Genomic DNA, 26,178 nt, shown 5'->3' with positions numbered 1-26,178 from the left:
TTCCATAAAAATGGAAAAGAAGCTTGTAGGGTAATGGGACCATTGTCCTCTTCATTGTTATTTTTCTTTTTCCTCTGTTCCCTCTATGACTACTCTAAGAAATTTATAATCCATGTGGGCTTGTAGGGAACTAGGCCAGTGTCTTTATAGTTTGGAGTACCTTGTTGGCCTATTGGAGAATCATTTTTATTTTTATTTACTTCAACCCTACATTCCTTGTTAGGTTTTTTATTAATGTTTGAAGTTTCAAGGTGAGGAGGAGAGTCATCCGAAACAATTTGTACTGGGGATTTTCCAGTGGATGGTTTGGATGAAGTAGACTAAGCTTCTACTGACAGTCTAGAAGTTTTTCCCCTCATTTTAGAACTTCTTCTCACAAGGGTCTCCTCAAGTATCAAATTCTTCTTCCTACTACTTCCTTATGGTGTCTCTACTATAGGAGTGACTACTGCAAGACCCATCTTAGTTTTCTTTTTCTTTGCAACTGCGGGGTTTGGTTTTTCTACTACTAGAGCCGAGGTCTCTTCTTGTAATTTATGTTTTCTCTTTTCTTAGGTAGAGGTAGGTATTTTAGTCTCTTGAATAGGTAAGGGCACATTTTCTTGCACATTCTCTTGGACATTGTCTTGCACATTGTTAGCTTTAGCACCTTGAATGCTTTTCTCAATAGGTTCATCAATGGGAGCTACATTTTCTTCACTAGGCTATTTATTAAGGATAGACTAGGGTTGTAGGGTTTTAGCTTAGATAAATTCTTCCCATGACATGGGAGAGGCATCCTTAAGTGATCTCTTTATAATAAATTTGATTAGAGCATGATGGGTGATAGAGTTGTCCTTCCCCTTTTGGGTTTCTTCAGCACTAATGCATTACATGTTATACAAGAAATTGAGAACATTTATTGGATAATTGTGCCTTATGTAATTGAGCAATTTAAAATGATGTGCATGCAAACATGAAATCCTCCTTCACAGGTGAGGTACCTAATAATGTGCATAACCAACTTGTTGTATGGCAACAAAAGAGATGTCCTTTTACAACCTTGCTTGGTTATATCTAGCTAAGGATCAATTGGTGTGATAAACTAAGCCTTGACTGATCTTGCATCATGGGTATGAGGGTAATGTTCTCCTACTGTTGGTAAACTAGTTACTTCTACTATTCACTCTTCTATAGCAACAACTGTCAATCCCCATATAGTAGCTTCTCCCTCATTAAATATTCAAGTAAATTTTGTGGTTGCTTCTTCATCAAATGCTATTAGAAATAAGAAATACCCTAACCAAGCACATACATTAATTCTTCTCATTTCCTCTACATCTAAGAGTAAAACAATATGCTCCACTAGTTCTCATCATTACAATTGTCCACCCATTCTGGCTTGACAATTTCACTCTCTACTTTTATTGCACTATTTTCCTCTTCCCTCTTATGAATTTAGGCTTTCTTTTATATGTGTTGTGTGTATGTGTATATACACACACACATCTATATATATATATATATATATATATATATATATATATATATACATACATACACAGATATATATACACCCATATATATATATATAAACACACATACACACACACACACACACACATATATATATATAATTTTATTTTAACTTTTTTTTAAAATTTCTTTACAAACCCATTTTCATGTTTCACACTCTTTTCTACTAATTAATATCATAACAATTCATTATGAGAAATAATAATGTAGTTTAATGAGATTAAATCATAGATATGTGAAAAAAATTTGAGAATTGAATTTAGATCACTTGAAAATTAAATTTAGGTCACATCATAGCCTGATAGTAAGGAATCATTTAGGAATAACAGTACGACATCTAGACACTTGCGTACTTATAGCAATTGATTTTTAATCAATAAAGAGAGTTCAAAGATTTGAAAAATCTTAATGAATAAAAAAGAATGTCATTGGGTTTTAGTAACCTTCCTTGCCCCCTACAAAACATGGACAAGTGTCCACACTTGTCATACTTAACATGGGGTATAGAATTGGCATAACGTTGCAATAATATAAATAATGCAGTACTAGATATAAGAAACAAAATCTGTGTACTATAGATGAATAAAGATTTGAAAAGCTTAGACCTATTAGTTGATCATTGCACATACCAAAAGGTGGCAGAAAATACATCAACAATGATAGCATACATCAGAAAACTGGTGGTGTTTATTGATAGCATTGTAAAATGATGATGTAGAAGGTGGGTGGGTGGTAGGTAAAGAAATGAGATGAGTTGGAAAAGAAAAAATTAGAAAGTGAAAGGAGAATTTTGAAATTTATATGGGCATAAAGTTTTTATTAAGGGCATGCATGAAGAAATTAGTATTGAAGAGTTTTAGGTAGGAGGTCAACACCTTCTACTGCAGGAAGTGTTACCTGTTGTTCATTTGAAGCTGGCTGTTGAAATTGATGTAGGAAGTACTCTTTTGTTTGGGGTCATTTATATAACTCTAGTCTACGGCCATTGACCAATAATTTAAAGGCACTAGATCAATGGTACTTATCTATATGGGTCCATTTGCAAATACATGGTTTATTTCATAGGGACCCAACCATCACATCTATAACTTGCCTGTCATATCTTTAAATCTAGAATCATATAGCAATGCCTAGAAATCAATTTGAACTTGTTTATTCTTAATGTGAGATTCGTTCCATTGTTTCCTTTGCTTCTATATTATTTAAGTGTGTTCTAGAGAAAGCTTACGCATTTCATCCAAAGAATTAAGATGCAGAAGACATTCTCTTTGTGCTAGAGGAAGTTCAATGTTCATCTCCAATGCTACTCTTAAAGTTTTATGTTCAAATTCAATAGGGAGCATTGTTGCTTTCCCATAAAATAACTCAAAGGTGTGAACCCTGTAGTAGTCTTCCATGTTGTTCTATAGGCCCAAAAAACTTTTGGCAATCTGCTATTCCAATCCCTTGGGTGCAAATGAACTACTTTTGTTAAGATGGCCTCTATCTCCCAATTTGTGACTTCTACTTGTCCATTAGCTTAAGGGTGATACAGGCTTGATTTTTGGTGCCTAATATTATCTTGTTTCATAAGTTCTATGATTAGGTTAGAAGTGAATTGAGAACCTTGGTTAGTGACAAATTATTTGGGTACACCATAGCGAGTAAAGATTTCCTCACACATAAATTCTACAACTTTGTGATAAAAAACATGCTTCATTGCTTTAACTTCAACTCATTGTGTCAGGTAATTAGTGCACAAAAAGATATATGATTTCCCATTGGATGGAGGATCATTTGGACTAATGAAGTCCATGCCCCATTTATCAAATGGTGTTAATGATAGTTGTGGATTGAGAGGCATTTCATCTATTCTTGTTGTTCTACCCATCCTTTGACATTTATCACACTTTCATGTATAGTTAGCTGCATCTTTGTGAAGTGTAGGCCAATAGTACCCAATTGTTAAAATTTTCAATGCTTTTCTTTTTGTTGCAAAGTGTTCTCCACATGGTTCATTACAACATGCATGTAGAATGTCATATGTTTCATCTAATCTCACACATCTCCTCATAACTTGATCAGGTCCAGTGTAAAATAAGATATTATCAATCCAAGAGAAATGGAAAATTTTCTCTACAAGAAGCTTTTTTTCCTTGTAAGAGAAATGTGCTAGCATTTTATTAGCTACAATGTAGTTAGCAATGTTTACATACCATGGAGTTTGGGCAGCAATATGAAATAAATTCTCATCTAGAAATGTATCATCTATTAGAGAAGTGTCATTCTCATCATGGTGGATTCTTGATAGATAATCAGCTACCACATTGGCTCTCCTAGGCTTATCAATGATGGTGATACCAAATTCTTGCAACAACAGTAGCCATCTTGCTAACCTACCTAGAATAGTCAATTTGTTCATGAGGTATTTAATTGTTGCATGATGAACATGAACAAATATGGGATAGCTAATTATGTAATGTTGGAATTTTTTTAGAGCATAAACTACTATTAATAGTTCTTTTTCAATCACTTTGTAGTTTAATTTAGGTCCATGAAAGCTCTTGCTAATATAGTATATTGCATTTTCAAGATGTTGGAACTTTTTTCCTAAAACTATACCTATGGCATAGTCAAAAGGATTTGTATGTATGTGAAAAGGAAAAGTCCAATCAGGACCCCTAAGTATTGGTGTAGTGGTCAATAATGATTTAAGCTTTTGAAAAGAGTTGTCACATTCCTTTGTCTAGGTAAATTTAGCCTCTTTGGTAAGAAAGGTATAAATAAGACTAGCTATTTGACTAAAATCCTTAATGAATCTTTTATAATAACCATCATGTTCTAAAAAAGATCTAACTTCTTTCTATTTTGTAGGAGTGGGGAGTGTGAGAATTACCTATACTTTTGTAGGGTCTACTTGGATTCTAGCTTCAGAGATAAAATGTCCCAATACTATTCCTTCCTGCATCATCAAGAAGCATTTCTCATTGTTGAGAGATGGATTGTGCTCTTCACATCAGATGAGTACCTTCTCCAAGTTCTTAAAAGATTCCTCAAATGTGACACCAAATGTAGTGAAGTCATCCATGTATATCTACATGCAGTCATGTGATATATTAGCAAAGATGTTGATTACAACTCTCCAAAAAGTAGCTGGTGCATTACCTAAACCAAATGGTAATAAAAAAATAAGCATAAGTACCCCAACAATAGGTAAATGTAGTCTTCTCCTAATTTTCTAGAGCAATGCTTATTTGGTTGTATCCACTATATCCATCTAAAAATAAAAAGTATTTCTTTCCAGCCAAAGTATCCAAAACCTAATCAATAAAAGGTAAAGGAAAGTGATCCTTCTTTGTGGCATTATTTAATTCTCTATAGTCTACATAGATCCTCCACTTCTCTCCTTTCTTAGGTATAATAACTAAGGGTGATACCCATTTACTATCAGAGATTAGATAGATAAAAACAACATCCAACAATTTCTACAACTCTGTCTTAACTATTTCATGCAATGTTGGGTTTATTCTCCTTTGAGGTTGTGAGAGTGGCAAGCTTTCTTCATTGATATATATTCTATGGGTGAAATTTTAGGACTCAATCCTACATTATCCTTATAATCCCAAGCAAAGGCTTTTCCATGTTGATTGAGGAGCTTGGTTAATAGTTATAATTGGGATATGTACAACTTATTGTTTACATGAAGATTATGACTAGGGAAAAGTTCCACAGTAGTTGTTAATTCTACCATTGACACTTTTAGCACTGGTCTTGTAGATAATTCTCTTGGCAATAGTTGGTTAATTATTTCAAAAGTTGCTGGGTAAACACAATCTTCATAGGTACATAGTTGTAAGAGAAAACTTTTATCAATATCTTTGGTCATTATACACTCATTAGTAAGAATGTTTTGTACTATATTATCTTATTCCTAAATTTTTAGAAATAATTATTTATGAAACATCATGAGCTGGGCTATAGAATTTAGTTCTTCCTCTTCATCTCCTAAATCTAGCAAAATAGGTTCTCCCAAATCTGGTTTGGGTTGGGTAGGTGGATATAGCTCTAGCTTCCTTGTGTTTTGACCATTTGAAATTGTCATATTGCCTGATCTACAACTAATTTTGGCATCAGTAGTGACTAATTAGGCTCTTCCTAATATGATAGGATAGCCACAAGTTTGACTTTGGGTGATAGGATAAGAAAATCAGCAACGTACTCCCATGAATCTAAAGTCACTATTACATCTTCTATGAGACCATTCGAAGTGACTATTGAACTATCTACAAGTTGTAACACTATGGGAGTTGTCCTTAAGCCCTCCATGCAGAACCCATGCATTGTATCTTTTCTCATTACATTGATTGTCTCTCCAAGATCAACCAAAGCATTTTTCAAATCCTGTCCATTTATGATCAAGTTAACCACTAAACTACCAAGGTTTGAATACTTTGGTGTTACTACCTTCCCTAACATGATATCTACTAGTTGCCTAACAACATGAACTATTTTAGGGTCTTTCTACTTCCACCTTGGCTTCTTAAAACATGCTTCCTTAATAGCTTTTCCATAAAGAGGGACATCCTTGATAGCTTGAAATAGACGAATTTGAACATGCATGTTTTTTAGCTACTCAATAATGTCAAATGTCTCCTTTTTTGGGCTATAGATTTCTCTTTATCTAGCCTATGTGGAAAAGGAGGATTAAGTATGGTATGGTCAATAGTCTTGCTAGATACATCAGTTAGTAGGTTGATATCTAGCAGTATCACTTCTAGAAGGGGTGATATAGGAGTATCTACAACTTTTTTTATAATAGAGTATTCTATTGTAGCAAAAGTTTTACCCGAGCTTAAATGTATATCAAATACTTCTAAGGAATATGTAGGGGATTGATAAGTATCTATAGTGTACATTTTTTGTTGTCATTTATTGTTGTTTGGATTTGGCTGGGGTTTAGCAAGCAACTAAGTTGTCTTAGGGTTAACATTAGTTGCTACAGGAGGTGGCATTATTACAGGAGGTGGAACTAGAGGCGGTAGTTGTGGGTTACAAACATTTTGGTTAGGCCATTGTGAAGGTCCCCTCCATTGATTATTAGGCTTCTAATTTCCTTACGACAGTTGTCCGTTGTTCTATTGCTTATTCCATTGATTGTTTTGGTAGTTTTTCCACTGGTGATTGCACTGGTTTGGCTACTGGTTATTATACTAGTCTAGCCAAGAAGGGATTCTAATAGCTTTGGTTCTACCATTGATTATTATAAGGATTTGAAAATTGTAGAGGATTTTGAGGCATGCCTTGTCTCGAGGCCCATGGTCAATGTTGAGCAATGAAGAACACTTGATCATTGTCCCCATCTATCTTCATTTACTCAGTCAGAAAATATTGGTTCTCTAGGTTGGCTACTAGTTTACATGTGTAGTCTTCCTTCTATTTGTGGCAATGAGGATAGTACTCAGCCAATCATGATTTAGCTTCTATATCTTATTCTTTGTAGTCATTGTGTCAAGATATGTAGCAACATCATTTATGATGTCCTTGAAATTTGGTAGTAGGTTAGATATCTTGAGCTTTGAAATACCTTGACTAATTCCATTAGTGACTATGGAATGAGGTCCTTGGCCTTTCTTCATAGTTGACCTTGAATAGTTTCGACAAATTTTCTTGAGATCATCCCAGGAAGATTGATATGCATCACCACCAACCATCAAATCTAGTGCTTCTAGACAATTATCATGCACACCTCTCAAAAAGACTAGCTTTTGTGAATCCTCAGACAACACATACTGAGGGTTCTTCTATAGTGTATACAAGAAATGTGAAACATAGTCTTCTAATGTTTCTTCCTCCTTTTGTGATATCCTAAACATGTCATCTCCTCTTGAACCAGATGCTTTGCAATACTGTTTGTATTTATCCAAAAATAGAGATTGCATTTCATCCCAAGTTCCTATTGCATTGGCTCCTAAGCCCATGAACCATCATAGATTTGATTCTTTTAGTGTTGTTGGAAACAACTTTAGCTTATGGGAATTAGTGTTTTAGTCAAAGCTACTCAAACAAGAAAGTATCAGGGTCTTTAGTTGCAAGGCCATAGAACTTTGGAAGAGAAGTTGTGGGTATATTCTTGAGATTGGCACTATTTATGAGGCTTGGAAGAGGAAATGGAAAAGTAGGTTATGCCATTACTAGAGGTATTAGATTTTGAGGTTGCTACTAAAAAAGAAAATTAGGTATTGGATTGTTAACAACTGGTGGATTTGGATTAGTAGTATCAAGGAAATTGGCCAAAATTTTAGCAAAAGGTTGAAGACCACTCATATCTATAGGTTCTACTCTTGAGGATGATTCTGTAGGAAAAATAGGGCTCGCATCCTCAAAAGGCAACTCAGCTTCTTGTTCTTCAATTTCTTCATTCAAATTAATAGACTCCTATGGAAGAAATCTACCATATTCATCTGTCCATCTTCCTCTTCAATGCATGCAATTGAATTCTTGACACTAGTGAAGAGATTTTTAGGACTACAAACTCGTAAAAAAAATTTGAGCTAAGAACTATGACTTAAAAATGCTCCTAGATTGACACCATCCCCAACAACAGTGCCAAAAATGATCTGCCTCACAATAGGTGTATAATAATCATGCCCAAGGTCATACTTAGGAATAGTATATTCAATCTAAGGACTATTTTCCACACCATGAGGTGCATTTAATTTGTCAACCTAGGGATGTATACTTGAAATGGTTAGCATGATATGTGCACTAGGCTTCTTAATGAGTCATTATGCTTATGCTGGAGGAGAGTAAAATGCAAGGAAAGAACCTATGCTAGTGCTACAGGAAACAAACACACTTAACTCCTCACTAAAATGAATGTTAAAATATAATTGAATATTAAGTTTTATTCCAACTTAGTTCATCTACTATAACTGTTCTTACAAATGTTGCAGGAACACTCACAAAGTATGATGCTACAGGAAGGAACTTATGAATTCTACCTACAATACTAGAAATACTAAAAACAAATTTATAGTACTCTAATATAATCCACCTTCCAAGTAGGTCCCCTTGGTCAGCTTCTACTAATCTACTAACACAGAGTGTAAACCAAGAGCTATTATATTATTTTACAAAAATTCCTTACATGAGAATGATACATAAACTGTAAAAACAACTCACTACAAGAGTCAATAGTTTCTTTCCATAAACTTTCTTCGAACTTTTTAACACCATTGATCTAATCCCTTTAAATAGAGGATTGACACTTATTCAAAAATAGGAAAGCAACCTAACTAACTACAAATTTGTCAAAGAAAAAGAAGGAAACAGTTCATGGTATGAGTAATAAAGTTTGGGCAATTGATTTGACACAATAGTAAATGCAAAGAAAATATAGCAATTCTTCATAGCTCCTCCTTGGTAGTGATCATGTCTCTTGGTACCATTACAAATTCTTCCACTCCACCGTAGTTGAACCTTAACATTTTCTCCTTGAATGTCATCAGCCATCTTCAACGTTCTCCCTTAAATGCTTTTGACCATCTTTAGCTTCCGTTGCTAATAGGTTAGTTATAACATAGAGATATTTACAAATAAGCATAATCAAATTAAATCCAAATATTAGAACACGCATTTTGATGGTTATATGAAATACTACATTATATATATAATATTGGCAAAATATGACATACCTTCTACCCATGGGTTAATGGTTCTATTCTAGATTTTAATCATCAATTGGGGTAAACATAAGTTCACAAATTTCTTTGTGGTATTAAAACAAAGTTTTATAAAATTATCATAAAATAGAGGCAATAATTAGCCTCATCAGGTAGCTTGGTCACCAACATGAAGCCAATGGAGAATATCTTTGATCTGAGATCCTTTAGTTATCTAGCTATCTATAAAAAAAATTTTGTGACAAAGATGAGAAATCCAAAAAACTTATATATCCATACAAAATGGATTCAATACCAAGGCTTTAATGCATGACCACACAAAGATTCTTGATAGAGATTTCATGTTATCACTTGTTCTACATAGAAAGTTCCCTAGACCATAGATGTGTAAAACCCTTGTAGTAAAAATTATGGTATCATTCTACTATTAAATCCAACCAGTTTGATTACAAGGTCAAGGCTCCAAATTCAAAAGACATTATATTTGGGCCAACATGGTGTATGGTGGTGAGGCAAATATGTGTTTAGATAAAACAACATTTTTGAAGGATGAATTTGAGTTGTCTATCACTCAATAGAAAAAGTAGTATAACTATCATCTAATAAGGTCACATCAATCAGGGGAATTCCATGTAATTTACTCTTTTTATAAAATGAGAAAAGATATTGAGCCATTGTCATGGAAATATCAAGCCTCTTGAAAATCCTATAAGAGCCAACTCTAAAATTAGTCCAAGTGTGTCAAACCCCATTAGGGTCATGATAGTTGGCAGTAGAGTAAAAAATGCCCAATTTAACTAAATAAATTTTTAGGAATGCACTAAATGAGGATAGTAAAGTAATAAAAAATAAAGAAATACTTGTATACAATTTATATGCACAAGAATAAGGCTTAAATTATAGTGAAACATTTTATCCTATTGCAATATTGGAAGGTGTCAGAATACTAATTTCTTATGCTAGATTAAAGATGTTCAAGGTATACCAAATGGATGTCAAATCATTATTCTTGAATGGAATTCTAGAAGAGCATGTTTACATTGAGAAAATAGATGGATTTTCATTGACTGAGGAAAAGAAAATGTAGTAAAAATTCATAAATAACTATATGATTTTAAACAAGCCCCTAGAGCATGGTATGAAATTTTTGACTATTATCTTATTAAGTTTGGTTTCAATATGACTTCTGATGACAATAATATTTCCTTAAAGGTTGAAGATCAAAAAATATTAATTGCTAAAGTATTTATTGGTGATTTTATTTTTGGAGGTGATGACAAGTTGATTATGTCCAATGCTAATGAGATGAAGAAACTATTCAAAATGTCAATGGTAGGGAATAACACATTCTATATAGGTTTGTAGAGATCTTAAGTGGACAGTTGAATATACATTAGTGAATTAAAATATGTGAAGGAGGAATTAAAGAGATTTGGCATGGAATATGCTAAACTAATTGGTACCCTGATGGTTATAGGTTGCAAGCTATCCAAGCATGATGATTCTAGGTCTATTAATGATACCTTATATAGGTTGATGATTAGAAAGATACAATAGGTTCTTTGTAGAAGAATAAATACAACACAAGAAGTTGACATAGTTTTAAGGTTTCAAATATATATTCCCAAGGAGTCACCTTATTGTAGTGAAGAGAATCAAATTAGATGCCTCAAAGTAACTATAGATTATGGATTATGGTATACTCATTAAGGTACTTTTTCTCTAAATATATTTACAAATGTTGATTGGATAGGAACCATTGATTATAAGAAGAGAACAAGGGTTGGTCCATTTTTTCAGGTGGTAGGCTTTTGTATTGGACAAGAAAGAAAAACAATTGTATATCTCAATCCATAGTTGAAGCTGAATGTGTGGCACTATGTATCAATTGCACTTACATAGCTTGGATGAAGAAAATCCTAGGAAGTATCAAGGAAAACATAATCAAAACAATACCATTATATTGAGATAATACTAGTGCCATAAACATTTCAAGAACCTAGTGATGCACTTAAACACAAATCATATTGTCACTAAGTATCATTTCTTGAGAGAACAAGTGTTGGAGAATGTTGCGAAGTTGGAGTATATTCCAAGTAAAGAGCATATTGAAGATAAGGAATTTTGAGTACCTTAGGTGTAAATTGGGCTAGGTCATTCTCCTACTTAAGAAGAATTAAGATGCATATATTGCATAAATCTAGTGAGTATTAATATTTTATATTTTAGCAAATTGATGTAAAGGGGACTAATCCTTAGGGAGAGCAGTTAGAGTATTAAAGTCTTGATCTCTATGGAACTTTTTATATTATTGTCAAAGGGGGAGAAGAGCCAAAAAGTACAAAATAGAAAATAAAAGGTAGGATAAGAGTAGTTAGTTTAATGAAGATGATCTACATATTATAAAGAGTATGAATAACTAATAAACATGGGGAGAGATTCATGAGATGAAAAATATTGAGCTTGACTCTTTCTATCTATTGGCATTTTAAGAACATATTTTGGTATTTCCTAATGTGTTTCCATCAATTAAAAAGGGGATGATTGTTGGAATAATTGGTGCTGGTGATATGAGGAAGTGTGTTTCTATTTTTTAATCTATTCTATTAGTTATGTTGTTTCCATTGATGTCACATTATATGTTCATGGTTGACTATGTTCTTGATGTACTAAGTCATGATAAATAGGTGAAGAGAGGGTCATGTTATGACTTATGGTGTGGGCTCATGAACATAGTTTATAGAGGTGTTTATTTTGATAGCTCTATAATAAAACATGTTAATAATAAGATTCTAGTGCAAGGTATAGTCAAGTTAGTGATAATATGAAATAAGTTTAATAATGCATAAATAAATAATATGATTTAATTAATATAGTATACAAGAATAAAATCAAGTGTTCGGATTGAAGGTATTTGACCATTATGATGCTTTTGGGTTTCTATTGAAATCACAACATGGTTGGTGATTAGTGGATCGAGTTAAAAGATTATGGTGATCTAATAGTGATGTAGTGAGGAACAATAAAGAATAATCAAGCATATTATTATTTGATAATGGAAGATTGATTTATAGAATTTGTTGAAAATTGTAACTTGATATGTGATGAATTTTCCACAATGAAATAGAATACTAGGTATGATTTTTATTAATTGATCTAATAAATAATTAACGAAGAGGCACATGAAACCTAGGGAAGTGTAGTACATTTTGACTTTCTTGTCAAATTGATGTGCAATTGGATCCAAATGTTTCAATTAAGTAAAAACATGTTTTGAAGGACCCAAAACCTTTTACATAATATCAGATAGAACAAGCAAAAAAAGTCTACAAGGAACTATGCATCAACACCAACAAGAAAACCTAAATAAGACAAGAAGCTTTAAAATGACAAATAGGAAAAGACAACAAAAGGCTAGCAAAAAGCTAGCACCAAGACAACTACAAAGTCTTCATTAAATCATCAGCCTAATCTGCAAGGGTATTCATATTCATAGTAGAGGCCTTTAGTTCATCAATTTCTTTATCTTTCATAACCTCTATCTTCTTTGAATTAGCCATGGTGCACTTACTGGGGTCTTGATTCTCTTTCATGTCCTTAAAACCATGGATTCTCCCCTATTCTAGTTTGTCCAATAGAGTTTTAATATTATCCACAACAGTCTTCAAGATGGAGAAAATCTGGTGGGAAATTTTTTTAACTACATTCTTAGTGTTATCAACTCTATTTCCCATGACATCCATATTTTTTGTATATCCTTCATCATTTGTTCCATAGCTCTGGTCTTTTCTTCTAGAGGTGGGACACTCGTCATTTCCAATTGTCTATCCACATGTTGACCAAGAGTCCTTTCACCTCTGGTAGTCTTTCTTAGCTGATCAAAATCCCTCCTGATATCCTACATCCTTTCCTTTATACTACTAATATCCCTATTCATCACACCCAGGTTTCCAAAGAAACCCTTCATATACCCCTATTCATCATGGTCCTTACTTTGATTTTCCTTGTCCATATCCATAGTGTCTCTTTTAGTATCCACCTCCTTGATACCTTTGTCCTTAGCCTTCCATTGAGATAGCACTTTCTTACCTCTCAGCTCCTTTTTCATTAAAGGCTCATCATCTAAGGGAATCTTTGTAACTTTTTCGGTCTTCTTCGCCTTGGTTCTAGTAATAGTACCAATTTTTCCTTTGTTTTTCTTCCCTATAACCTCCTAAATATTCTCATAAAATTCCATCTCAATATCATAATACACATCCTTACTCTTCCTTTTCTTGGTAGATTAGCACCCAAGAGAAAGGTTTTTCCTCTTCTTGTTAACCATCTCATCTTCTTCCTCTTCTATTTCTTCTTCATAAACCTCATCTTGATCACTCCCCTTAGTATCACACTCTATGGTTTTTTTATTGATACAAGATTTGTCCACTTTTTTCTCTTTAAGAAGATTCATGATTAGTACCATCAAACCCTCATGGCAAGCATGATCCCCCTAAAGGTCATTCTAGATAGCTAGAATGATATTATCCAATGACTGTCATAGGTAGAAAGGGAGATTAATTCTAACCCTATGCCTAAAATGATTTACTAGCATAAAGTGGTGCCAAAAAAATCCTTGTAAAAGGACCATTAAGGGTTAGGTATTCAATCACAACATGTTAGTACAAGATGGAAAATGATTTTACCTTGCTTAATGGACTTCTAAGGAGGGAATTTTGAATTTCAAAGTCAATGTTGAGGTAGTGGAATACCCCAATCATTGAAATGTATTAAAATTTCATTTTATTTATGAGCAAAATTGTATTGTATCCTAATGTTAGTACAAAATGGAAAATGATTTTACCTTGTTTAATGGACTTCTAAGGAGGGAATTACGAATTTCAAAGGCAATGTTGAGTTAGTGGAATACCCTAATCATTGAAATGCATTAATTTCATTTTATTTATGAGAAAAAAAAGAGAGGTACATACATCATGTGCATACTAGTGATAGACTATGAATAAAGAGGTGTGATTCAAAGGAGAAGTTAATATGAATGTGAATAAGAAGTGTGAACTTAACTAGATCTATACAAGCAAGGCATTCATGTCATTTTCAAATTCTTCTTCTTATTATTTCCTAATAGTTGCAACAACCTAATTCCTTAATTGGGTATAGATCCTAATAGATATTTATTGTAAATCCTTTAAAAAGGTGATACTTCATATAGTTTTTTAAGTCCTCTCACAAGGCTATTCCTAACAAAGTAAAGCTATTAATAGGGTTAGAGGGAAACCCCTTAATTGGGTGGCCCCTAATAGGGTTAGCTATGAATTAGACTTATAGTAAGCACACCAAGGATACTTTCAAAGAGAACATTCATATTCATGTGCATAAATCTCCTATGGTTTTCACCCAAATTGGGTTTCCATGAGAAGAACCCTTGTGTCACATATTGAACTTGTGTGAATGATCATTTCTTGTTGCATGTTTTCTTACAAGAAAAGGTTCTTTATTGTATGTATGTAGTAAAGGTCTAAAGGAAAAGTTAGAATTATGTTCATGCATTAGATCCTCAACCTAATCACTATTTAATAAATTTGGGGTTGTATTGTAATAGTTGATTTAATAGACCCTTTTGTGTTGTTTGTACAAGGTCTAGTAGAAGAGATAAAGATTTTTTAGGGTCTTATTTCTATTGAGGAGCAACATTTTGAGGATCTTCTTGTTGTTGAGGAGATTTAGAGTTTCCCCTTTAGGGGACTTATTATTTTAGTAGTGGTATTTTTTGTAGTATGTTTGTGTTTCTGAAATCTTTGATGAGCCTATAAAATGATAAAATCAACCAAAAATGTGTTATTTAAATAAAATTTAAACCAAAAATAAATAACTAAATGCATTATTTTAGGTATACTAACCTTTTACAATGATGTGGGATGGTGGATATTTTTTAGAAAACATTATCAACTTATGCATTTCTTAAGTGCCTAATTGTTGGAAATGAAGAGGGTAACTGAGAGAGGAGGGGTGAATCAACTACCACAAAAATAATTCCATATCCCTAGATGTCAATTCAAACTTTTCAGTGATCATGCATTACTCTCTAGCTCAGTTATAAGTAATTCAATGTTGTAACTTAGTTAACATAGAAATCTTATTAATATTAAACCATTTTAATATTTAGTAACTTAGTTGCAGAAACATAAAGAATTAAGAAAATAACATGAACATAGATGGCACCAAGATTTTAACATGGAAACTCAATTTGGAAAAAACCACCTTACAACTAGTCACAATATTTTTCACTCTTCCAAAGTGAGCCCTACATTAAGAGTCGACCATGTTAAAGGTTACAATACATATTATTAAGTATCGCCTTGTTAGAGTATTTAGACCACCCTATTAGGAGTGGCTTGGTTAGAGGTCTTAAAACACTTCAATCTAGAATATCACCTTGTTAAAGGATTTACAAAATGACTGTTAGGTCAACCTTGTTAAAAGATTTATTTACTACTACAATGGTTAGAAGGTAACAACAATTTGACCTAATTTATGAAGCAACTATCTTTGTAGATTCAGATCTCTATTCTAGCTTGACCTCTAGATCCCTACTAATCAGATGTTCTTTGCAACTTATCTTCCACAATTTTCAATCCACATTTTTCTTCTCTTACATATCCATCTTATTTCATATTCCAGTTACACATCTTCTCCTAACAACTTGACCTTTCTTATATATCATGAGCTAGGAAAAGCTCACTTGAATACCCTTCCAACTAATTAATAATCATACAAATAGTCAACTTCAAACAATTAATTATTAGAAAATTGCATTCTACTACCACTCAGTTAATACAAAACATCCTTTGATGCCTGACCACTTGGTTAATACTACAAGCATGATATCCTTCATTAAGCAACTACTTGGTTAATTCCAAAATGATCTTCATTACCTGATTGCTTGGTCAATGCTAAGATATGCAAGGCTAATACTATGATTCCATCATTGCTAGGTTAATAATGACATTAGTGTAGCATCAATGGAAAGATACAATTGAAGAATTATTTCCAACAAACTCCCTCTTTGGCATTGATGGAAACATAACATGTTAACATAAATTGAGAAATTAGATAATATTCTTAGTTTCATTCTAATTCTCATCCATACCAACTCCCTCTATGATTTTGTTGGATTTTTCTTAGCTACTTCCAAATTGAATTCTTCCTTTTGCATCTATCATCAATTTATTGTTGACTTCTGTCATTTTTGCCTTCTTGCTATAGATTCTAACAATTGAATACTAAACTCTCTGAGGTCTTTCTTTTTGACTTCAAATCTCCCTTATAGCTCTCCCTTGTTGATAGTATTGAACTCTCTCTCTTTGACATCAAATGGAAAAGGATATAAACTTTTAAATCATTATATATGTTTTGTATTGATTCATATGTAATGTATTATACCTTTTAAATCTTGTACCATACCTTGTATATATCTGAATCTTGTCCAAAGCTTGTACCATATTCTAGCTTATAAATAATCTTGTATCCTAGCTTGTATCCTATCACATGCACACACAGAATCCCATTTTCCTTAAGCTTTTCACAAACCATCTACCTATCCACCTATCAACTATTATAGACATCCCATCCTTCACAAACATTTCCATCTCACAAAAAACCAAAACATGAACAAACTTGTACATTTGTAATATATCTTGGTCTATCAGCTTGTACATCCTCTTTAGCTTAGTATCATTGTATCTATCTGGCTTTCATGTTAGTTCATCCTTGGTCAACATCTTGCACACATCGCACACCTTGGTTAGATATTCCAATGCATCCTTTAGCTAGATCTCCTGTCACAAAAGTGTTATCCTTCTTAGTTCAGCTTGCTAGACGCATCACTCATCCAGATCCATTAGCTTAGGTGCTCTCTGATAGATCATTGCAAGATATAGCTTTCCTCGTGTCTGATCTTGGTCCGTTAGTACCTCGTCCTACCCATCTCATTGGCAAACAGTTCTCTTTTGGATTTTTGCTTTCTTTTGATTTGGGATCTTCCCTTTTGGGTCTTGAAATATCTTTTCCAAGCAATCTCCTTGTTCCCTCCTCAAGGTTGCCACGATCTTCCATATCATGGTATGCTGCAAATGGGGCAATTAGAGCGTAAGGTCTTGATCAAGTCTTTTGCTTGTTTTCTTTTTCTGCTTGTGGGTTACCTAGTGTCATTTCCACGCTACTTCCTTTGGGATTCATGTGTGATACTGGGGCAATCCTTGTGTGTTTGTTTCGAGTCAGTTTGTCAGTCCTCTGGATGATTGGTGAAAAGGCTTTGATGTTCTTGGTAACCTTGGCAATTAACCAACAGTCCTATAGCAAATCTAGTGCTCAACTACATGGTGGTACTTCTCTTTGAAGTATCCCCCTGCTCAAAAAGCTTCAATGGATTCCCTTCATCTCCATTATCCCCCATCCACATCCTACATCTGTCGCTCCTAGCCCAGCTTATGCATCAATATCTCTTTGAATCACTCCTCACGCTTAGCTTTAGGGATCCACAATCCTAGTCTTAGGGATCCACCAATCAAATCAATCCACCAAGCCTCATCTTTCGAGATCCACAATCCTAGTCCTAGGGATCCTTGAAACCCATCTTCCACCAATCTGACTCTTTGAAATCTTGTTGCATCAGCTTTATCATTCTATCATCCATCTCCCTACCATGGATTCCTTTTATAGTGCTCCGCTCCTCCTCCCCCCCCCCCCCCAATCCTGGAAAGTCTTAAGCTTGCTTTACTATTGTGCCTCTGATTTCCCTTTATCATTCTCCCGTAGTGAGAGTTTGAGCTAATTTAGCCCCTTCTCTTCACTAACCTGCATCTCAGCTCGTCTCAATTTCTTATACTTTTCAAGAAGTCGTCGAGCCTCATTTCTCTCCCCATCGCCTTCTTGAGGGGGCATCATCTAAGTCTAGTCTCTCCTCTTCTTATCCGAGACTGGGGCAACCTTGTTGCTAAAACATCTTCCTCCTGTCATCTTCATTCGAACTTCTTTGAAATAGTGTTGTTTCAACACTATGTCAAAGAGGGGCAAAATGTAGACACCTAAATTTGATCACACTGCTTTGGTAATCTAATTTAGCCATCTCTAAAGGCATCGTTAATTAAATTCTTATTTAATAAATCCGTTGCCATCCCTAGTTGATTAATTTAATTAATCATCTATAGTCCTAATTGATAAATCAAATAATCTATTATTTATCAATTAAATCCTTTTCTCCTATCAAATTCCAAAAACCCCCATTTATTAAATAAATCTATTTGATAAATAAAATCCTCAAATTAAAAAACCCCTAACCTATCTCTAATCCTCCATTTAGCCTAATCCACCCCATCCACCCATACTAACCAAGCTTAGCCACTAACTCACCCACCCTCATTAATGCCATCCACTTGCACATCTCTAACATCCCTAAGCTAATCCTAAACCCAAGCCTAATCCACCCCCTAATGTTGTCACATTCCTTAAACAAGTTTAAGACTTTCCTAATCCAAACCAAAGTCTCCCCTCAAAAAAAACAACCACTAAGTCATGAGTGCTCTTACAAAACATAAAGACTCTTACAAGCCCACTCATGACTCTTACACCCATCTTCCACACTCTTCCCTCTTCCACACTCATTCCTCTTACATCCCTCTTACATACTCAACCCCACTCATCATGCCTTTAACCAACCCTTTACCCTACCCTCTCACACTCATCCTCCTTGTGACAAGTGTCACCTTCCCATTGGTGCTAAAAAAGCACAATCCATGTGCTCTCCTTTGAGTGCATCCTAGCCCTCCTTAAGCCTTCATCCATCCTTGAATCTAAGCCCTCCATCCCTCTACCCCTTAGCCTATAAATTGAATCCCATCCCAAGCCATTTCATCAACAATATTTGAGCTAAAGTTACCATGCTATTTTGAGAACCAAAGCCATCAATATTACCCTTATAATGCCAAATTGAGAGCTCACAAAGCTACCAATTTGCCATTACCCATCTCCATTGAAGCAGCTTTTGAGCATCTTGAGCATACATCCACAGCAAAAGGACACATCTACAAAATCAAGAAAGCATGGAGTGTTTTCTCTTATGAGGTTTGCACTTCTTGTTTGCTTTATTTGTCTAAGCATATATGTGAATTTAGTTTTTGGTTTGTCAATGTTTACTTTATTTGTTAATGTTCTTTGCATACTAATTCTTGTTCTACAAGCTCATGGTTCTATAACTAATTGGGATGAACTAGGAGCAGGATTATGCAAACATTTTGAGGATAGAAGTGACCATCTGTCACTATTAGAGAATTTGACTACAATAAAAAGAGCCCTCCATGAGTGTATGACTGATTTTAATTATAGATTCCAAAAGACATGGGATAGAATACCTACTGCAGTGAAACCTACCCCTGGTAATGCCTTCTTGCATTACCTTAGAGCTTTTAATAGTGATATTGCCACTACAACCCAAACTATGGGAGGAGATACATTGCCTAATGCTTATGAGATAGCCATAAAAGCTGAGAACATCCTAATACAAGGAGGAAAATTGGCTCCAAGGCCTCCTATGCCTTTCTTTCCTGATGTTCCTAATCACCAACCAGCAATGACCCCTCTTCCTACAACTTCTACATCACCAACCCTTACCCCAGTCCCTCGAGCTTCTACATCCTTAAATGGGATAGATGAGCTCAAAGAAATGCTCCAAGGTCTAGTGCTGAATACAGATAAAAGAGAGAAGACCCTGGATAAAAAATTGCAAGAGCGGGGGAGGGAGTTGAAGGACCAGGGGAAGAGACTAGAGGATAGTCTCTCTATGATACAAAAAATGAGTAACAAGGTGGTGGCCTTAGAAAGGCAGCAAGCTCAAAGTGGCAAGCCTCCCCAACTGCAATATCAAGCTCCAAGTGGTGGTAGGCCTCCTAATCAATGGAATAGCTCCTTTGATCAGGGTAGGCAAAATAGTCATGCTTCTACTTCAAGCTCAAATCAGAACAGAGCTATAGTCCCTCAAAATAACTTGGCCCAAGATCAAGATTTATGTCCTTCTTGCAACTATTCTTATACCTATTGCATGTTCCAGAAGGCAGAATCTTATATGGCCCTAACTGTCCAAGAACCTGCAGCAAAGCAATCATACAAGGAGGATCATCCCAAGGAGGCATCATATATTCAAGGACGTGATGATTGCTCTTTCATGAATCATCAGGTTGGGGAGCATTGTAATGTAAACTAGGATTCCGTTGCTCATAACACAAGAAGCAGGAAGAGAGCTATGGAACATGTTGCCCCTCCTTCTCCTAAGAAGGCCTCAACTTCAAGTGCTACATCTCATATACAAGCAGCAAATGAAAAAAAAAGTACTTCACAACAACAAAAGCAAGATCCAAGAAAGAAAGATGCAGGTGATTCTTATGTTGCCCCATCTCAACCTCTTATAAGTGCAGCTCCCAAAGTTTCTACCAAAGTTCCTAATGCACCTTTCAGTGTGGTAGAGCAAATGAAGAAGACCAATGTGAATATCTCTATGTGGGATGCTATTGCCACCATACCAATGCAGAAGAGGATGCTGCAGAAAGAATTAGAGAAGATTGAACTCAAGGATCAGCCATCTATCATGGAGAATGCCTAAAGTCTAGTACAACCAGCAGGGGATGTGGAGACAAATAAAAAGGTTAGACCTCTTCCATTCTATGTTTCCCTGATTATAGGAGGCAAATTAGTCCACAATTGCATGATAGATTCAGGGGCTAGTAGCTCAGTAATGCCTAGGTGTGTTGTTGATGCTTTAGGAATAAAATATGAGCCCATTGTTAGGGATGTGTTACAACTAGATGGTAGTACCGTCAAAACCATAGGTATCCTTAGGAATGTGGAGATGGCCCTACATGCATGCCTTGGTTGCACTGTGATTCAAGATATATCTATTGCCGAAGTCAAGCCCTATTTTGCCATCTGTCTTTCAAGAGACTTCAGTGCTCAGATTGGTGGATTCATATCTATTGATTGGTCATATATGTCATTTAAGACCAGATATGGAGCCAATGCCTCAATTAGAGCAGAACCTCAAGCCCTTCATCACACTAAATCTTACACCCCCAACTTCATCAATATGAATTGCCCTATTCTAGAGATGGATGAAAATGACATAGTAAATGAGCCTGTCACTTCCATAGCAGAGATTTTTGATTTCTTCTTGGATGAGTGGGAAAATGCATATCAGTTTGAGCCTATGTCGAAAACTCTTGAGACAGGCCTTAGTACATATTGCATAATAGAGAAAGAGGCTCAAGTTCCTGATCTTGTTGGGACTAATGATGATATAAATGGAATATGGAGTATGTACTTTGATGGCTCAAGGAATAGAAATGGATCAGGGGCTGGTGTTATGTTGGTCTCTCCTACACAAATAAGATACTACTTCTCCTTTAGGCTCCAATATAGGTTCACCAATAATGTGGCCGAGTATGAATCTTTGATTCAAGGTCTCTTACTTGCCCAAAAGAGAGGGATTCAAGCCTTGAAAGTATATGGAGATAGTGAGTTGGTAGTCAATTAGGTGAGAGGCCAGAATATCACCAAAAATGGCCTGCTCAAGTCTTACAAACACAGAGTCTGGGATTTGCTTGAGGGTTTCAATGCATTTAATATTCAGAGCATTCCTAGGAAAGAAAATAAACATGTTGATAGACTTGCAGCGGTGGGTATAGCTTATGATGTACCAGGGAACCTTGAGGAGAAGAAAAAGCAACAAATTAGGGTGGTAGTGAGGCCTGCCATCCCTATCAACAACACTCATTGGCAAGTGTTTGACTCTGATGAACAAATTGTGAGTTTCTTGCAGAATGAGGCAGAATTCTCAGATAGAAACTAGTCAAGGCTACAAGATCAGTATGGTGATTAGATCATTCACCTTAGTTCTAACAAGTTGCCCAAGGGTCTCATTACTTTGGAGAGTGTTTTTAATCCTAATGATCAAACAAGAGGCAAAGGAATGGATCTAGCTGTAGAAAAGGATGATTATGCCCCAGTTACAATTGTTGATGGAAAATCTCTAAATATGGGGAAGGTATGTTCTCAAACTGAGCAAGAAAACTTCATTCATTTATGTCAAGAATTTAATGATGTATTTGCTTGGACATATGATGACTTAAAAGGGTTTGACCCTAGTTTGTTTCAGCATACCATAGATTTAGTTGATAAGGCCAAACTAGTAAGGCAAAAACAAAGACCAGTGAATCGTAAGATTGAGCCCCTGATGAGAAAAGAATTATCCAAGTTGATAGAGGCCAATATAATATTTCCTATCAAACACTCATCATGGGTAGTTAACCTTGTCCCTGTAAGGAAGAAGAATGGGGAAATCAGATTGTGTGTGGACTTTAGGGATCTTAATCAGGCTTCTCTTAAAGATCACCATCCTCTCCCTTCCATGGAGCAAATTCTATCCAAGGTTAGTGGGTCAAGGAGATTCTCTTTTCTTGATCAAACAAGATTCTCTGGTTACAACCAAGTGCTGGTTAAGGAATCTGATAGACATAAAACAACATTTACTACTAAATGGGGCACCTATGCTTACTACAAGATGCCATTTGGACTAACAAATGCAGGTGCCACATTTCAAAAGGCAATGGAGATGGCCTTCAAAAAATTAATTGATAAGTTTGTCTTAGTATACCTTGATGATATAACTGTATATTCAAAAGATGTAGAAAATCATTTTGATCATCTAAGGCAGGTATTTCTAATATGTAGAGAGTTTGGGATTTCCCTCAACCCAGCCAAGTGTGTCTTTGCTACAAGCCAAGGAAAATTATTGGGATACATTGTATCTGAGGATGGTCTAACCATTGATCTAGAAAGAACAAAGGAAATACTTGCCCTTCCTCTTCCTAAACACAAGAAGGGGCTGCAAAGTTTCCTTGGTAGAATAAACTTTGTGAGAAGGTTTATCCCTAATCTTGCTACCATGGTGAAACCTCTTACATCAATGCTTAAGAAAGACATGGTTTTCTCGTGGACCAAGGAGGGGAAGGAGAGTTTTCAAGAGATCAAGACAGCCATAGCCTCAGCCCCTACTCTCATGAACCCAAATTTTGAGAAAGATTTCATCCTCTACACTTTAGGTGGTGAGTCAGGTATCTCTATTGTCTTGACTTAGACAAATGGCAAGGATGAGGATCAGCCCATAGCTTTCTTTAGTGAAGGGCTCAAAGAATATGAAGATAAGTATAGCTTTGTTGAGAAGCAAGCCCTTGCAGTCATCAGAGCCTTGAAGAAATTCAAGCACCTCTTATCCCACAATAGGATCCATTTGTTGGTGCCCCATGCCAGTGTAAAAGATTTTCTGTTAAGCAAGGATATCAATGAAAAGAGAGCTGGATGGATCACTAGGGTAATGGAATATGATGTTGATATTCAGATTACCAAGCTGGTAAGAGGGAGAGGATTGTGCAAAGAAATGTTATCAGGTCAGGATTCTGATGAAGAGGCTACTATGGTATTAACAGAATAGCAGGAGGAAGGAAATGTTAACAGCCCAAAGAGCTAGATAAATAATATGAAGAGCTTCTTATCAGGGGATGGATACCCTCAAGGATTGGACAGAGCTAAAAGAAGACAATATAGACTGCACTCCATTCCCTATGTTTTAGTTGATGGTATCCTATTCAGGAGGGATTTTAATGGACCCTGTTAAGATGCATTGAAGAGGATCAGGCTGAAAGGATGATTAAAGAACTTCATGATGGCCCTGATGGCAGCCATTTCTCTGCAAGAACAACTTCCATGAAAATCATGGGGGCTGGTTATTATTGGCCATCTTTGTTCCATGATTGTTATAGGTATGTGAGAAAATGTGAGAAATGTGCTTTCTTTTCAGGCAAACAAAGGCTTGCAACTCTCCCCCTTCATCCTATTCAGGTGGATCAGCCCTTTACCCAGTGGGGGTTGGATTTTATAGGCCCTATTAATCCTCCATCTAGTGTAGGTCATAAATGGATTTTGGCTGCTACTGATTATTTCACTAGGTGGACAGAAGTAGTTGCCTTAAAGGATGCCACAGAACCATCAGTTGTTGAATTCCTTGATGGGATTGTGTCTAGGTTTTGTGCTCCTACTATCATCTCAGATAATGCTAAATCTTTTGTTGGAACCCAAATTTGTGCATGGGCAATGAATCAAAATATCTACCTGAGCACATCATCAAATAATTATCCCCAGGGCAATGGTTTGGCTGAGTCTTCCAAAAAGAATCTGATCAGAATCATGAAGAGGACAATAGAAGACAATCAGAGGGTCTGGCATAAGAAATTAAGAACTTCTCTATGGGCTGATAGGATAACACCCAAGAGATCTATTGGGAATTCACCTTTTGTGTTGGTATATGGTAGGGAGGCCAGACTCCCAATTTCACTGGAATTCCCTTCCTTGGAGTTAGCTCATCAGCTGGAATTGATTGAAGATAATGCCATGTCAGTAAGAATGGCAGAGCTGATTGAACTAGAAGAAAAGAGAAACAAGGCCATCCAAGCCCTGGAGATGCATCAGTAGCAGATGAAAAGGAGTTTTGATAAGAAGGTAAAGGATAGGACTTTCAAAGAGGGGGATCTAGTTCTGAAATAGGATGCTGATAGGGCAAAACTAGGAAGACATTCTAAGTTTGATGCATTGTGGAGTGGCCCTTACCTAATCTCCAATTGCAAGTAGGCCAACGCATTCCAGCTGAGCAAGCCAAATGGCGAAATACTGCCCATTCCAATTAATGGGATCCATCTTAAGTCTTGCTTCTGATGAAATCGTAAAAAACCATGTACATTAGTAGTTTAGTTCTTTCTATTATTTCCTGCTTTTCATGAACTGCACGGGCATAGCCGTCTCCCTGTGAGGTAGCAGATTTTGAGGCGTCTCGGGTTGTAGAGGAAGTTTTGTTTTGTTTTAGTTACAGAGGCAAATCTAAGGTTTTTAATGTTTTGATTTCCTTGCAGACGAGTTAAGGTTTTTCAGTTCTGACTTGTACCTTTCAGACCCATTTTTGACTCCATAGCCCAATGGATTGCTTACAGGCACTGGTCTTATGCATCGAGTAGGCTCATGCCCCTTGTAAGTCGCCAGAATGTTACCACATTTTGTTTGCCCCACCAAATTTCAAAATTTGAATGTTACCCCGCCCAACGGTCACCTCCCCGATTACTAATATTTTAATACCCACGAAGATATCAAAATTACCTAAGTTTCGAACCTTATGATATTTTTTGCACCTTGCAAGTTCTCTGCCTTCATATCAAAGCCGATCAATGGTCGTCGCCATCTCGCTATGATGAAGTTTTGCAAGAGTTACGATGGCGACATAGCGTCTGGTCGACGCGTGTCCGGTGGGTCCAACTTGCAAGGCAGAGGATGGCGCAGGTCAGAAAAAGTTTTATCACGGGTCAAAAATGTTTTGTGGTGACATAGTGCCTGTTGAAAAGGTGTGCCGATGACGGTGAGTCAGTGTGTTCAACGGCAAGGTTTGGCGGGCCCGAGAAGATAAATGGCGAGGTTTCAAGCAAGCGGTTGGGTTATGTCAGGTACTTCATCTGCCCAGTTGGTAGAGTCCAGTGTCACGGTGGCAAATAAGAGGGAGCCACGTACTCCAGATCTTTAGTTCAGCCAGCACAGTCAAGAGACGAGTCTTCACGATCGTCGGATCTAGGCCGATCGATGGTCATCGCCACCTTGCTATGGGTAAGCTGCTCGAGGTTTATGTTGGTGACACAGCACCTTGTTGGCACGTGTCTCACTGGCCTAGTCAGGAAGGACAGTCGGTGGCTAGCGGTTAATGTAATCATCACAGTTAATATTAATATCTGCAAGGGTGGTGTGGTTAGTTCAAGGACGGAAGGTCAACCACGAAAGACTCCCCCAGGTGGCAGAACGAAGAAAGGTAATTGGCCTGCATGACCCAGTTGGCTCGTATAGCCTGTTTGACTTGCTTCAACCCTGTTGA

The sequence above is a fragment of the Cupressus sempervirens genome, chromosome 9, assembly GCF_028749045.1.
Source record: "Cupressus sempervirens isolate cs-2001-9-10 chromosome 9, ASM2874904v1, whole genome shotgun sequence".
Classification (NCBI taxonomy): domain Eukaryota; kingdom Viridiplantae; phylum Streptophyta; class Pinopsida; order Cupressales; family Cupressaceae; genus Cupressus; species Cupressus sempervirens.
The sequence above is the reverse complement of the archived record's forward strand: the minus strand, read 5'-3'. Positions refer to the sequence as shown.